General features: G+C 41.5%; 1 protein-coding gene across 3 annotated transcripts in view; it reads right to left on the bottom strand.

The window, feature by feature from the left end:
• The window catches only part of PLA2G4A (phospholipase A2 group IVA), a 270597-nt gene that overhangs the window by 103322 nt on the left and 152282 nt on the right, over nucleotides 1-14993 (bottom strand). The gene's annotated exons all lie outside the window — the stretch shown is intronic.

Genomic DNA, 14993 nt, shown 5'->3' with positions numbered 1-14993 from the left:
GTTTTCCGTAGCAAAACGTAACATTGTCTGGTTATCATAGGTGGTAAGTACTAAGGGGACCCATCATTTGAAACAGATGGGTACTTTTATTTTCTGGATGCCAGGTTGGGGAAAGACCTTCCCTTATCCCTTATTTTTCTGTAGTACCCCCTGTTTTACCTCCTGATCACTAGACAATAGTCTCTATGGGGCACAAACTTTGAAAGGGTGTCCCCATCCCTCTAGGTGACAGAGTTGGGGAGATAGAGGTACTTTGAGTCCCTCCTTCTCTGGTAAAATTTATTTTGTTTTTTGAAAAGTTAAAAATTATGTCACTGCTCCGGGTTCAGCCCCAGTGAAGCACTGGATTCCCTGTGGGTGTGAGAGAAGGTAAGTAAAATGGGGGCACTTTGAAACTGCAGAAGATGAGTCCCACTCGTAACGCTTTGCAAAGTAAATGCAGAACTGTAATAATTATTTTGTGGTTTCTCTCATAATTTAAGACTACACTTGGTCATTCAAGGTATAGAGAGAGATGTTACCTGTAAAGGGGATGGTACATATGCTTGTTACTGTGCAAAGAAAAAGTAAATTGGCTTGTACATCGGAATCGTGTATCAATTTTATTTGGATTCTGAAAGAGATGTTATGCGTTTCTAAAAATGATCCCGCTCCCTCCGACTCGCCCTGGTGGGGTTCACCTGTTTCTTATTCACTTTCTTGTCAAAGTGAATCCTTTGCCTATGTAAAAACTGTTCTAGATAATGTTATTTGTATCAACAGCACAGTGTATGGGCAGTAAGGCCTTCATTCAGAGGCGGCCGTACGGTCTACGACCGCATGGCCGCCTCGATGTTTGTCAAGTGCGCATGCGCACGAGGGAGCCGGCTCCTTCGTGCGCATGCGTGAGACCCGCTACGACCGACAGCGCCGGTCGTAGCGGGTCTCTTTCCAAAGGGGGCGAGCTGTCGATGTTGATTGACAGCTCGCCCCGTTTGGAAGGCGGGCCGGGGGGGGTGGCAGCCCAAACTGCGGCGTTCCCATGGGAACGCCTACCGGTTGGGGGAGGCCCCACTGACATCACTAGTGATGTCAGTAGAGAGCTTCCGGCTCTGACAGAGCCAGAAGTTCTCCAGGGCTTACGAGCCTACCCTAGGGTCTCGTCGTAAGCCCCGATGGTCGTTAGAGCTGTGGGTGTAAACCCACAGCCTAACGACCGAAACAGAGGCGGGCGGACAGGATGCAAGCGGCCGCCCAGTTTCTGAGTGACCGCTTGCATCCTCCGACCGCCTCAGAATGAGGCCCTAAGTCTTTTCCTAAAGAATGTCTTGACATGTTAGGGAATAATAATATATATATATATATATATATATATATATATATATATATATATATACATATACATATATACTCCAGTCATATAAAATAATGCACTCACCAGGGCTTCTCTTTTCAGGCTTTTCTAATGAAAGAATTAACAAAACCTACTTAGGTCAAGACATGATCAAGTGGCACAATTCGACGTTTCGACCGCATAAACTCGGTCTTCCTCAGACCACCAGTGTGACACAGGACATATAGGTACCCTCCACCTAGGCCAACTTATATACCCATTGTCATAAATCTTTATCATAGCTCCACCCCCAACATCCCTCCGGGACCGTGAGTGACACTTACGGGGAGGAACAACCTACAAACTGTAGTAATACTGCAATGAAGTATATCTAGATACATCATAATGATAGCTAAACAAATAACAACGTAGAGATAGCTTTAAAGATACTGACATGAGAAGTAAACGCACCACAACTGGCCAAACTTACTCGGCCGGGATTGTACTTCCGGTATGCGTTCCAGCGATACCAGAAGTAATGCGTTCCACGCATGTTACTACGTCACTTCCGGTCCGCTCTGGTATACACCCGGGAACATAAACTACTCGAACCAGTTCCTTATTCTGACCAAACCTCATTTAACTCCCTAGTTACTGTGAGTAAACAGTCTAAACCAATATCTAAATTGGAGAATACTGAACCTAAAAAAGTTTTAAACTTAATGTTGTAACTAAGGACGTAGAATAAATCTCATCCAGAATACCTAGTATAACGGGATAAATGACAACATATGAGTACAGATGATTGACACATATATGTGGCCATGGGCAAGGTTACATATACCAAACGGTATATGATTCTATAAAAATTGTGAACCCTACACCCACATAAACAAAAATACAGTTTAATCAAATATGAAACAAGTGCATACATACATGTATACACATAAATCCACATATACACACGTACATACATAAATCCACATATAAACCTTAAACATTTATGGGGCATCTGAGCAAAAAAATTGCAAAAAAATTACTATAGAAATTGATTCAAATAATTATATTCATTTAGCCCCTTAGGGGCCACTGTTTCCAGCAAATGTATCCAGTGGGATTCTCTATTGAGTAACAAGAAATCACGGTCACCACCTCTCCTGGATGGAGGGATCCAGTCAATCATCATATATCTAAGTGATACCACTTGATGGCCTTTAGATAAAAAAAATGGGCTGCCACAGGCTTATCTGTACCATTCTTCTCGTATGCCAATCTTATATCGGATCTGTGCTGAGCCATCCGCTCACAAAAGGTTCGTACCGTCGTATACTAAGCTGCATGGGCAGCACAAGATATATATAATGTGTTCCATCTGGCAGGACAGCCTGTGTTTAATGGTGATGCGTTTTCCACTTTGTGGATGTGGAAAAGATGTTCCACCCAACAATGCTCTGCATGTGGTGCAGTCCAGGCAGCGGTAACACCCATTTCTCTTAGATAACCAGCCTTCCTGTTTTGTCTTCAAGGTGGACACATCAGTCCTATACAGAAGGGGTCCTTAAGGTTCGCTCCTCTGCGGATACTTAGCAATAGTGGATTGTGTCCAAGTCCATTTAGACTCTGATCAGTCTTTAGGAGGCGCCAATCTTTTTTTATTGATTTTTGAATGGCTCCCAACCCGGTGTCACATCTGGTGCCCAGGATTAGTCTATCATATTGAGTAGCCGAAGCCTTTCACCCTCTTGATCCTGTCAATTCAGGTGCCCTGGTGAGGCCTCTTTCAATTGTTGACTTGGTGTAACCACGTTCTAGAAACCTCTGCTTTATTTCATTCAACTGATGCTCCATAAGATCATTTTAAGAGTTATTCCTGAATACCCGTATGAACTGTTATATCGGGAGGTTATTTTTTAAACCTTAAAGTGGTTACACTCTAGCACTGTTTCCAGTATAGTCAAAATAAATTCAATCGGTGGCCCTGTGTATGGACCGTGTATATCAGACTTTGACGAACTGCCTCTACACCACCATCGTGCGGGATGATGGTGTAGAGGGAGCCTACGTCCATGGTAGCCAAATAACACTGGTTAGGAATGTCAAGCAACATATTAATCCCTTCCAGGAAGTGACCCGTATCTCTAGTATAAATTTCTGATATAGTCACACATTGCTGAAGATAATGATCAATCAGTTCCGCTAGAGGCTGCAATACAGAACCTCTGGCGAACATGATGGGTCTACCAGGCGGATTATCAAGTATCTTGTGCACTTTAGGAAGTGTGTAGTGGATTGGGATCAGGGGAAAATCCACTGTTAGAAAATCTGCTGTGGTCTCATTAATCTAGCCTTCAAGAAGTGCCAGACTGATTAAACCATCTACTTCTTTTTTAATCCTGGGTCCAGGATTAAATTGGAGCTTCTGGTAAGTGGCTACATCATTTAACTGTCTACGAATCTCAAGATCATATTTAACGTAGTCTTGCAGCACGACCGCACCACCTTTGTGCGCTTTGCAGATCACGATCGTGCTGTCATTCTGCAAAGTTCTAAGTGCTTGTCGCTCATCGTAACTTAAGTTGTCAAACGTATGTCTGTAATTTTGCTCAACATCATCCCTGACATCTTTATCAAGCATTCGCAAAAATGTCTTAATACTGAAATTGCCAGAGGTGGGATCAAATTTACTAGATTTTTTGAATTTACCTGCAGCATTATCTACAGTATTTAGATTTAAATTTGAGGATTTATCACTTGAAAAGAATTCTTTAAGCCTCAGTTTTCTCCCCATCTTATAATGGTCAATTGACCAATCAAAACTACTGAATTTACAGGTAGGAACAAAACTGAGACCCCTATATAGAAGCTTAGTCTCATTACTCGTAAGGGCATGTCCAGACAAGTTGAATATAAATTCCTCGTTGATCCCCTTTTGTTTCTGGGACGTCCTTTTGTGCCCGCCCCTCCTCAGGTGCGGCCTGTGATGTTTCTTACGGGTTCTGATACCTGAGACCTCGTAGCCATGCCTAAAAAATCACCAGGTGGCGGTCTGGTCTTGGTGTTTTCAGACTCTGATGTTGAATTTGAGGTTGTATCAAATCTAAATTCTCTAAACTGACGGCGACGTGTTCTGTGTGACGTTCGACCTGAAATACCGTCACCAGACAACCACTTATACACAGTATGATTTTTATAATCATACTCCACAATTTTGAGTTTCTTACGTTTGAAGGATACCAACTCAGATTACTAGTTTTCAATGTTGGTTTTAAGTTTTTCTAACCAGGGCTCAGTTTTATCATCCACACGGATGTTACCAAAATCTTTTTAAATAGAGTGATCTCATCCCTTGTGACACTCAATTCTCTTCCCACCTCTTCATCTACCAGTAACAGTAAATCTAGCGAACATTTATTTAGTATGTCGCACCATCGGCTGCAGAAACCAGGATTCCTGCGGCCGATGGTCGGCATGTTACTGATTCGAAACCCTCTAGGTATATGCTTTGTTCTATAATAATCGGATAAGAATTGCCCGTGTAACAGTAGATCTCTCTCTCTACATTTTAATCTACTCAATTTGTTATACACCTCATTTGGAGACTGGCTGGGCAGAGCATCAAATTCAAGTTGTTCAAATAGAACTCTGACTGCATCATCATCAGTGAGACTAATTTGTGCATTTTCAGCCTCACTGAGCAATGTGTCATTCAGAAAACTCTGCCTAGCTATCATGATATCACAGTAGGGGGAATACAATAATACAGGTCACTTCACTGAAAACCACACTGATACATATAAAAATATATTAAATTCAGTGAAAAACATAAACACATATATCACCAGAACACATTCTCAGATGCCCCATAACAAAAATAATGTAGAAAACATAATAATACTAAAAAGTTCTGTATCAATCCTATTCGGATAACAACAAAAAAAATGTATATCCTTGTGGGAAGAGAACTTGAAATCCTGTGCACATAGAACTTAATCACTGTATGGTATGTAAAAGGAGAGAAAATTGTTCATCAGCCAACAAAAATTTCAAGAAGTAATCCATTGACTTATAGCTGATTGAAGCTAGGGTGCACAACCAAAAAGGGAAAGTGATCACACTGCCCTTTAATATCCAGATGGGGGTCGGCTCGAAATTGTGGAGTATGATTATAAAAAACATACTGTGTATAAGTGGTTGTCTGGGGACGGTATTTCAGGTCGAACGTCATACAGAACACGTCGCCAACGTCAGATTTGAGAATTTAGATTTGATACAACCTCAAATTCAACATCAGTCTGAAAACACCGAGACCAGACAGCCACCTGGTTATTTTTTTAGGCATGGCTTCGAGGTCTCAGGTATCAGACCCCGTAAGAAACATCACAGGCCGCACCTGAGGAGGGGCGGGCACAAAAGGACGTCCAAGAAACAAAATGGGATCAACCAGGAATTCAACTTGTCTGGACATGCCCTTACGAGTAATGAAACTAAGCTTCTATATAGGGGTCTCAGTTTTGTTCCTACCTGTAAATTCAGTAGTTTTGATTGGTCAATTGACCATTATAAGATGGGGAGAAAACTGAGGCTTAAAGAATTCTTTTCAAGTGATAAATTCTCAAATTTAAACATAAATACTGTAGATAATGCTACAGGTAAATTAAAAAAATCTAGTAAATTTGATCCCACCTCTGGCAATTCCAGTATTAAGACATTTTTGCGCATGCTTGATAAAGATGTCAGGCATGATATTGAGCAAAATTACAGACAATCGTTTGACAACTTAAGTTACGATGAGCGACAAGCACTTTGAACTTTGCAGAATGACAGCACGATCGTGATCCGCAAAGCGGACAAAGGTGGTGCGGTCGTGCTGCAAGACTATGTTAAATATGATGTAGCCACTTACCAGAAGCTCCAATTTAATCCAGGACCCAGGATTAAAAAAGAAGTAGATGGTTTAATCAGTCTGGCACTTCTTGAAGGCTGGATTAATGAGACCACAGTGGATTTTCTAACAGTGGATTTTCCCCTGATCCCAATCCTCTACACACTTCCTAAAGTGCACAAGACACTTGATAATCCACCTGGTAGACCCTTCGTGTTCGCCAGAGGTTCAGTATTGCAGCCTCTAGCGGAACTGATTGATCATTATCTTCAGCAATGTGTGATTATCTCAGAAACTTATACTAGAGATACGAGTCACTTCCTGGAAGGGATTAATAAGTTGCTTGACATTCCTAACCAGTGTTATTTGGCTACCATTGACGTAGGCTCCCTCTACACCATCATCCCGCACGATGGTGGTGTAGAGGCAGTTCGTCAAAGTCTGTTACACGGTCCATACACAGGGCCAACGACTGAATTTAATTTGACTATACTGAAAACAGTACTAGAGTGTAACCACTTTATATATGATAATAAGTTTTACATACAAAAATCTGGGATGGCCATGGGGTCGAGCATGGCACTAGCATATGCAAATTTGTATATGGACCAGTATGAGCGTTGCCATATTTTTTTCTCAATATAAAGAAAGCATTGTCTATTATCGACATTACATAGACTACATCTTTTTGTTGTGGCGTGGCAGTTTAGAGTCTTTTGAAGAAATGGTGCAGGCCTTGAATGCTCTGGACAGCCCTGTGCATTTTACTTCAGCGATCGATGAGGACCATATGTGTTTTCTTGATGTGTTGATTTTTTAAAAAAGTGGAAGATTAGCCTATACCCTGTATAGAAAACCTACAGATAAGAACACGACATTAATGGCTTCTAGCCACCATCCCGAAGGTTTAAAAAATAACCTCCAGATATAACAGTTCATACGGGTATTCAGGAATAACTCTGAAAATGATCTTATGGAGCATCAGTTGAAAGAAATCAAGCAGAGGTTTCTAGAACGTGGTTACACCAAGCTAACGATTGAAAGAGGCCTCACCAGGGCACGTGAATTGACACAAGGATCAAGAGGGTCAAAGGCTTCGGCTACTCAAGACGATGGACTAATCCTGGGCACCAGATGTGACACTGGGTTGAGAGCCATTCAAAAATCCGTAAAAAAGCATTGGCCTCTCCTAAAGACTGATCAGAGTCTAAATGGACTTGGACACAAGGCACCATTGCTAAGCATCCGCAGAGGAGCGAACCTTAAGGACCTTCTGTATAGGACTGATGTGTCCACCCTGAAGGTGAAACAGGAAGGCTGGTTATCTAATAGAAATGGTCGTTACCGCTGCCTGGGCTGCACCACATGCAGAGCATTGTTGGTTGGAACATCTTTTCCACATTCACAAAGTGGAAAACGCATCACCAGTAAACACAGGCTGTCCTGCCAGATGGACCACATTATATATATATCTTGTGCTGCCCATGCAGCTTAGTATACGTTGGGAAGATGGTACAAACCTTTCGTGAGTGGATGGCTCAGCACAGATCCGATATAAGATTGGCATATGAGAAGAATGGTACAGATAAGCCTGTGGCAGCCCATTTTTTATCTAAAGGCCATCAAGTGGTATCACTTAGATATATGATGATTGACTGGATCCCTCCATCCAGGAGAGGTGGTGACCGTGGTTTCTTGTTACTCAAAAGAGAATCCCACTGGATACATTTGCTGGAAATAGTGGCCCCTAAGGGGCTAAATGAATATAATTATTTGAATCATTTTCTATAGTAATTTTTTTGCAATTTTCTGCACTTTTTGCTCAGATGCCCCATAAATGGTTTATATGTGGATATATGTATGTACGTGTGTATATGTGTATTTATGTGTATACATGTATGTATGCACTTGTTTCATATTTGATTATCCTGTATTTTTGTTTATGTGGGTGCAGGGTTCACAATTTTTATAGAATCATATACTGTTTGGTATATTTAACCTTGCCAATGGCCACTTATATGTGTCAATCATCTGTACTCATATGTTGTCATTTATCCCATTATACTAAGTATTCTGGATGAGATTTATTCTACGTCCTTAATTACAACATTAAGTTTAAAACTTTTTTAGGTTCAATATTCTCCAATTTAGATATTGGTTTAGACTGTTTACTCACAGTCACTAGGGAGTTAAATGAGGTTTGGTCAGAATAAGGAACTGGTTTGAGTAGTTGATGTTCCCAGGTGTGTATACCAGAGTGGACCGGAAGTGACGTAGTAACATGCGTGGAATGCATTACTTCCAGCATCGCTGTAATGCATACCGGAAGTACAATCCCGGCCGAGTAAATCTGGCCAGTTGTGGTGCGTTTACTTCTCATGTCAGTATCTTTAAAGCTATCTCTACGTTGTTATTTGTTTAGCTATCATTATGATGTATCTAGATATACTTCATTGCAGTATTACTACAGTTTGGAGGTTGTTCCTCCCTGTAAGTGTCACTTCCGGTCCCCGAGGGATGTTGGGGGTGGAGCTATAATTAAGATTCAGGACAATGGGTATATAAGTTGGCCTAGGAGGAGGGTACCTATATGTCCTGTGTCACACTGGTGGTGTCCTGAGGAAGACCGCGTTTATGCAGTCGAAATAGCGACTTGTGCCACTTGATAATGTCCTGACCTTCTAAGTAGGTTTTGTCTATTTTTTCATTATAAAAGCCTGAAAAGAGAAGCCCTGGTGAGTGCATTTTTTTATATGACTGGAGTATTGATTGGTGCCTTATGGTACCGTTGAATGGTCACCCCAGGCCGTGTTGTCTATTGCTCTATGTGAGTGCCGACCTCCATCTGGATATATACACATATATACACATATTTATATAATTTATTTAGTAGCAGGCAGCTGGGTGCCCCTTATTAATATTTAAGTTATATTTAATGTTTGGGTCTTATTCTTCCATCAATCTAAAGGCTAAACAATATTTTTGACATTTTCGGCCAATTGGAACAACAAATCATTTAAAAATTGCCGTGTGTAGGCATGATAATGATGCCGATGCGCGCTCCCACTGGCCATGGTCGGTGATCCCTTCAAGATGCAGAAAGATCACGACCTGTCTTTCACGATTTGACACACATCGTATTGTGTGTACGCACAACAAACGATTTCATGAGCGACAAATGATTTGTCGTCACTTTTCATCACTGCATGAGGTTGTTCGCTGCCAAACGATATATCATTAACAAATTATCTAGATCGTTTGATCATTTTTACAATCGTTCCATGTGTATGCACAATATAATTTGTGCAGGAGTGTTTAGGAGTTCAAAGGAAATTGTTAATGAGATCGGATTGTTACCTACAGCGCTCCGTGTGTTGGGGCCTTAAGAGTTTTGTAGCATGAAATGCATTATAGTGGATATTCTAGATGTAAAAAAATTCAAATTAAAGTTTTTTGAGAGTGATGTGGATATTGTTACACTAATGGGACTGATGTAGAGTTGAACACACATTGGCTATAATTACATCCCGCATTGCATGCACAGAAACAAATGCAGATAATCGTCTGTATGCAGAGTTGTACGCATTTATGCACGACACTGCCTTTATCAATACACTTGGGAAGTGATTCAGACCCGCTCGCTATCAAGCGGCCGCTCGTTGCAGACGATGTTCGCTAATGTGTGCATGTGGGTAGTTCGCAGTGCACGTGAGTAAACTAGTACGAGTGATCGGTACGTGCTCGCTCGCCCTGCAAAGACAGCCAAGTGGTTTGAGTGACAGGAGAGGCCGTTTGTGGGTGGTAACAAGGGCAGGCCTGTATTAATGGGGGAGTGGAGTTGCGGACGTAGGCGTGCCAGAGTGTTTTCACGCCGCTTCTGGGGCGTGCATAATTAACAGGCAGTGTCATAGTACACGCCACCTGCTTGAATAATACACTAAAGTGCTCACAGTGCTTGCGTTAGGGTACAGTCACCCGCAAATGCTGCGGTCAGATCCGATGGAACCCGATGTACCGATGGTTGTATATACTTCCTGGAGATGATGTACACTAGTGGTTGGCTAAAGACAGGCTGGTGGCCATTTGTAAACACAAAGAGACCGCTCGCCAAGACATAGTGGGCGTGCTTATGCCTTGCCGTGCGAGCGGCTGCCTTGACGTCACTTAGCCGAATTTCCATACGCTGGGAGCGAGCGGCCGCATCTAGCGAGCGGGTCTGAATCAGGTCCTTGGTTTCATAGTAGTCATCATTATTAGTGCACACTTGAACCAGCCCAAGACATCCTCACACTGTCAGTACTCATTAGTCCATACACTGCCAGCACTCATTAATCCACACACATGCACAACTCTGCACAGCTCGTTCCATAGACCTATCCTTGCTAAACTTTGCCTATGCACAAATTCACTGTTACCACCCATTTAAGCTCCATCAGTTGCAAGTGAAGAAGCACCTGAGATGAATCGCCCATAGATGTGTGTGCTCTGCTACAGGGCATGCTCAGTGTGAAAAATAGATGCAATATCCATCCACATACCTGACTTCGCTTCAACTCTGCAATGGCCCCAAGGTGAGAATGGCCTCTTCTCACCAGCACCTGTAACTTATCTGTTTTAATGAATAAGAGATTGAACAACAGTATAGCCAGGGTATAAAGGAATATCATATTTTCAAACTTCGTAATAACTTTCATAATAACTTCATAGTTTAAAGATTAAAATGTGAAATTGTTGGGTTTAATTGTGCTTTAATATTCTTGTTTCCAATTCTGATTACCGTAATATGTAGCTTTTCTGTTTTTAAGGTGTAACTTTGATATGATGCCTGTATTATGCATTCCAGAACTATGATTTTATTTCTAAGCAGGATTCCAGCTTCTTGCCGTTGGCAAAATTGCAAGATTAATTGTTCTACAATAGGCATACAGTACACATACAATAACCTAACTTCAGAATTATTCATGTATGCTTGAAATAAATTCTTTTGATTATCTAAAACAAGACAACTTGATTTTTTGTATTTCCTTATTTGATAAATATTGAAATTTCCCAAAATTCTGTTAAATGTGTTAATGCTCGGAAACTATAATTTGTTATTACCACAGTAAAGAGAGGGTTGTGCATCTGCAGGTCTGGATTTGAGGAAAAGTCATGCAAGAATAAATGTCAACACCACTGTTTATTTATTTTGTGTATTAATGACTTATATTTTATAAGCATACACATCTGGCACAAGTCCTACTCCCTGGCTACTTCTTTACTTGGCAGACGGCAGGTGGAGAGGTCATCTTATGCTCCTCAGCAGTGCCGTAAGGAGTGCAGCGCGCCCGCAGCCATCGCCCAGGGCACAACGCCTTGGGGGCAGCACATCCGCTGCCAATGGTGTCCGTGGTTCTGAGAGGCAGGCACCAGCGGCTCCTGATGAACCACCACTCGCACCTGGTTATCAGCTCCTAGGTAAGAGGGAGGGGATCATGAGGCCTTGATGCCGTATGTCAAGATGTTTTTAACTCCCCTGGTGCTATTATGGAGTACTCAGTATAGTATGTGATAACAAAATTATTTATTTGAGGTATATGAGAGGAAAGGTCACAAAATTAAAAATAGGCAAAGATATATCACAAAATACAAAATAAAAAACATACAATTGGCACATGCAGGATAAAATGCATTTTGGAGCCTAAGCAGGGTACTTTGGAGGTGCCTTGCATTTTTATCCACCTGTGGCTCCAACACTCACTCTGGGTACGAACTCTCCTCACATTTTGCAATTCTTAGGTGCTTATTTGTATGCCTCATTGTATGAACATTTATGTTTCTGGACTTTTTTCATATACCCATGTTTCCATAATTTATGAATATCCTGTCTATTTGCATTTGCACTTCATATTCCACCTTGCATGTGCTAATTGAACGTGACATTTGAATTGAGTGATACATCCGCGTTCATCTTTGTTTTGCTGTCCCAATTTATGCACGTTTTTGTCCATCTGCAAATGCATTTTATCCTGCATGTGCCAATTGTATGTTTTTTATTTTGTATTTTGTGATATATCTTTGCTTATTTTTAATTTTGTGACCTTTCCTCTTATATACCTCATATAAATAAATTATATTTAACTCCTGGGTTGCGTTATATTTTGCGCTAAAGGTTTTTTCACTACGCTATATCTTTGCACCTGTAGGTCATGATGCCTTGTCCCACTGCCTGCACTACAACTGTCTGCAAGTAAAGAAGATGAGCTGATCAGCCTGTGAAGAGAAGCAGGACAACGGGAAAGAGAAGAAGACATAGATGACAAAAAGCAAAGAGGAAGTAAGTAAGAAATCATTGAAAGAGGGTACTATGTGGCAGTTTGTGTATAGGGGAGATGGGCACTGTGTGATATTTTCTGTAGAAGGAAGGGAGCACTGTGTAACATTCTGTACAAGGGGATACTGTGTGACCTATTCTGTACACGGGAAAGGGTACTGTGTGGTATATTCTGTACTGTGGAGGGGACCCCGTGACACATAATCAGTATTAAGGGGTACTGTGTGGCATATTATGTACTATTGATTGGGATCCGTGTGGCATATTCTGTAATCGTAATGTGTGGCATATTCCGTTCTGGGGGAAGATGCTCTATTTGGCACACTGTACTGCAGGAGGTACTTTGTAGCATATTGTCTACTGGGGCAATGTGGCATATTGTGATCTGGGGCACATTCATTTAAAATTTATTAGGTCTTATTAAGTCTTTTTGTAATAACTAATGATTTATTTATTTTGCTGGATGGGGAAAAGAGGAATATTTATTAATTAAACAAAGATACTTAATTAACATAGAGCTGGTTGGGGGAATAGATGAGTAAATATAGGTGTTAATGATTTCATATCAGGCTGGTCAGGAGGAGCAAGCTACAGTATCATTGCTCTGTATTACAGAAGGTGATTAGAACAGTTCTATTTTCCAAACAGGTCATCAGTGCTCCTGGGTATGGCCGAATAGCAACTGAGCTTGGGATTAGCTGTGTCATCATAGCCAAGCACCCACTCCCAGTGTGACTGTGATATGTAGGAGTAGCAGCCGGCTGCTTCACATTTAAAATGCTGTTAGCTGCTTCTACTTCAAAGTCAAATGACAGTGTTGGCTGTCTGAGCAGCAGGTCAATACATCCAGTAAAAGTCTGATTAAGAGAACATTGTGGACAGTGGGTACAATTTATTTGGTTTCCTGCTAGACCCGTTTATCATGATAATGATATCACACAAGATGCTGTCTTTCTTTTATATCAAATAGAGAACTTTTCTACCTTATACATTGCTCTTCCACAGTGCACAATATAAAAACAGTGCTTAATATAAATTTAAACAAATTAGTAACAAATAAATCAACAGTTTTTTCACTGAGACACAAATTGGGTAAAACAGACAAAATATACAGTAATACAACATTAGCTATTCTTTACTTTTATTAGGTGCTTAGTCAGACACTTATTACCTGACAAATTCCTAGTTTAGTTTGCAATCATTTGCTTAATACGTCTGAACAAAATACTTTCATAAATTATTCAAGTAAACGACTCCTACACTGTAATTAGGTTTGGCTTCCTGCTTACGTCTTAAAGATAATTAAGTCAAGGGCTAAAAACATGGGACAAGTCCGCAATAGACATTTATGGGGTAATGTACTTTTAATGGAATTTTCCAAAAAGCTTTAAACAGCATAGGAAACTGGGTGGGAAAAAGGAATTTTTATATTGTTTAAAACTAGGAAAGCATGTACGTCACTAGGTAGGTTCACATTACAAGGAACATAGGCTCTGGTATGGAGACATGATTGAAAGGACAAGTGCAAAAAAAAAAAAAGGAAATATAATTATATAACTAAATTACAGGAAGCAGAAATTACATATCCACTGAAAAGGAGTTTGGTCATGAATGTAATCTTGAAAATTGCACTACAGCGATTCTTGCCTTACAGCTTGAAGTGCATCACATGGAGTGATAAATAGGCAGTAGCCAATAGGAAGACTTGTGGCATTTCATGTGATTAAGCATATTCATGTATTGTACACTATGACGTTTCACCTGCCCTTGGCTATGCTCATGCCACAACCAGTTACCTCTGCAATATAGTGGCGGAACTCCCGGAAGCAGTGGAGTCATTGGCCTCCAGGTGCCAGCTGTTATGGGGGCACCAAGGATCAGACCCGGCAACTGGGGGGTACAAAGGGCACACCCAAAAATCCATCTAAAATCGCTGCCTGCACCCTGCTATCTTTGGGATCTGGGGAGCCTCTGTCTCTTGTCTTCAGGCACTGCCAGCAGCTTGTGCAATAAAGTTATTTTTTGTTTATTGCGAGTCGTGCCTGATGTTATGCCGTGCTGTTGAAAGGCAGAGGAGCCGCAGCGCGAAGAGGAGCAGCTACAAGAAGGTAAGTGGAACATAAGGGATGTGAGCGCTGGAGCGACAGTGCGGGGCTGGTTGGTGCTAGAGAGACACTGGCGTGCTGGAGAGACAAAAGGGGGTTTGGCTGGATCTGGAGAGACACTGGGGAGGCTGGAGAGTAAGAAGGAGGCTGGCTAGAGCTAGCTAGACACTGGGGTGCTGGTGAGACAGAATGGGGGCTGGCTGTACCTGGAGAGACACTGGGGGACTGGAGAGACAGAAGAAAGCTGGCTGTAGCTGGTGAAATACTGGGGGCTGGGGAAAGCCGGAGCCATAGGGGGCACCACCATCTATTTTGCCTCCGGACGTCTGGCATGAATTTAGGCCCCTGCTGCAATAGTTATACATTTTAGAAAATGAGATT

The sequence above is a fragment of the Taudactylus pleione genome, unplaced genomic scaffold (genome assembly GCF_031769625.1).
Source record: "Taudactylus pleione unplaced genomic scaffold, aTauple2 ptg000283l, whole genome shotgun sequence".
NCBI lineage: Eukaryota > Metazoa > Chordata > Amphibia > Anura > Myobatrachidae > Taudactylus > Taudactylus pleione.
The sequence above is the reverse complement of the archived record's forward strand: the minus strand, read 5'-3'. Positions and strand labels throughout refer to the sequence as shown.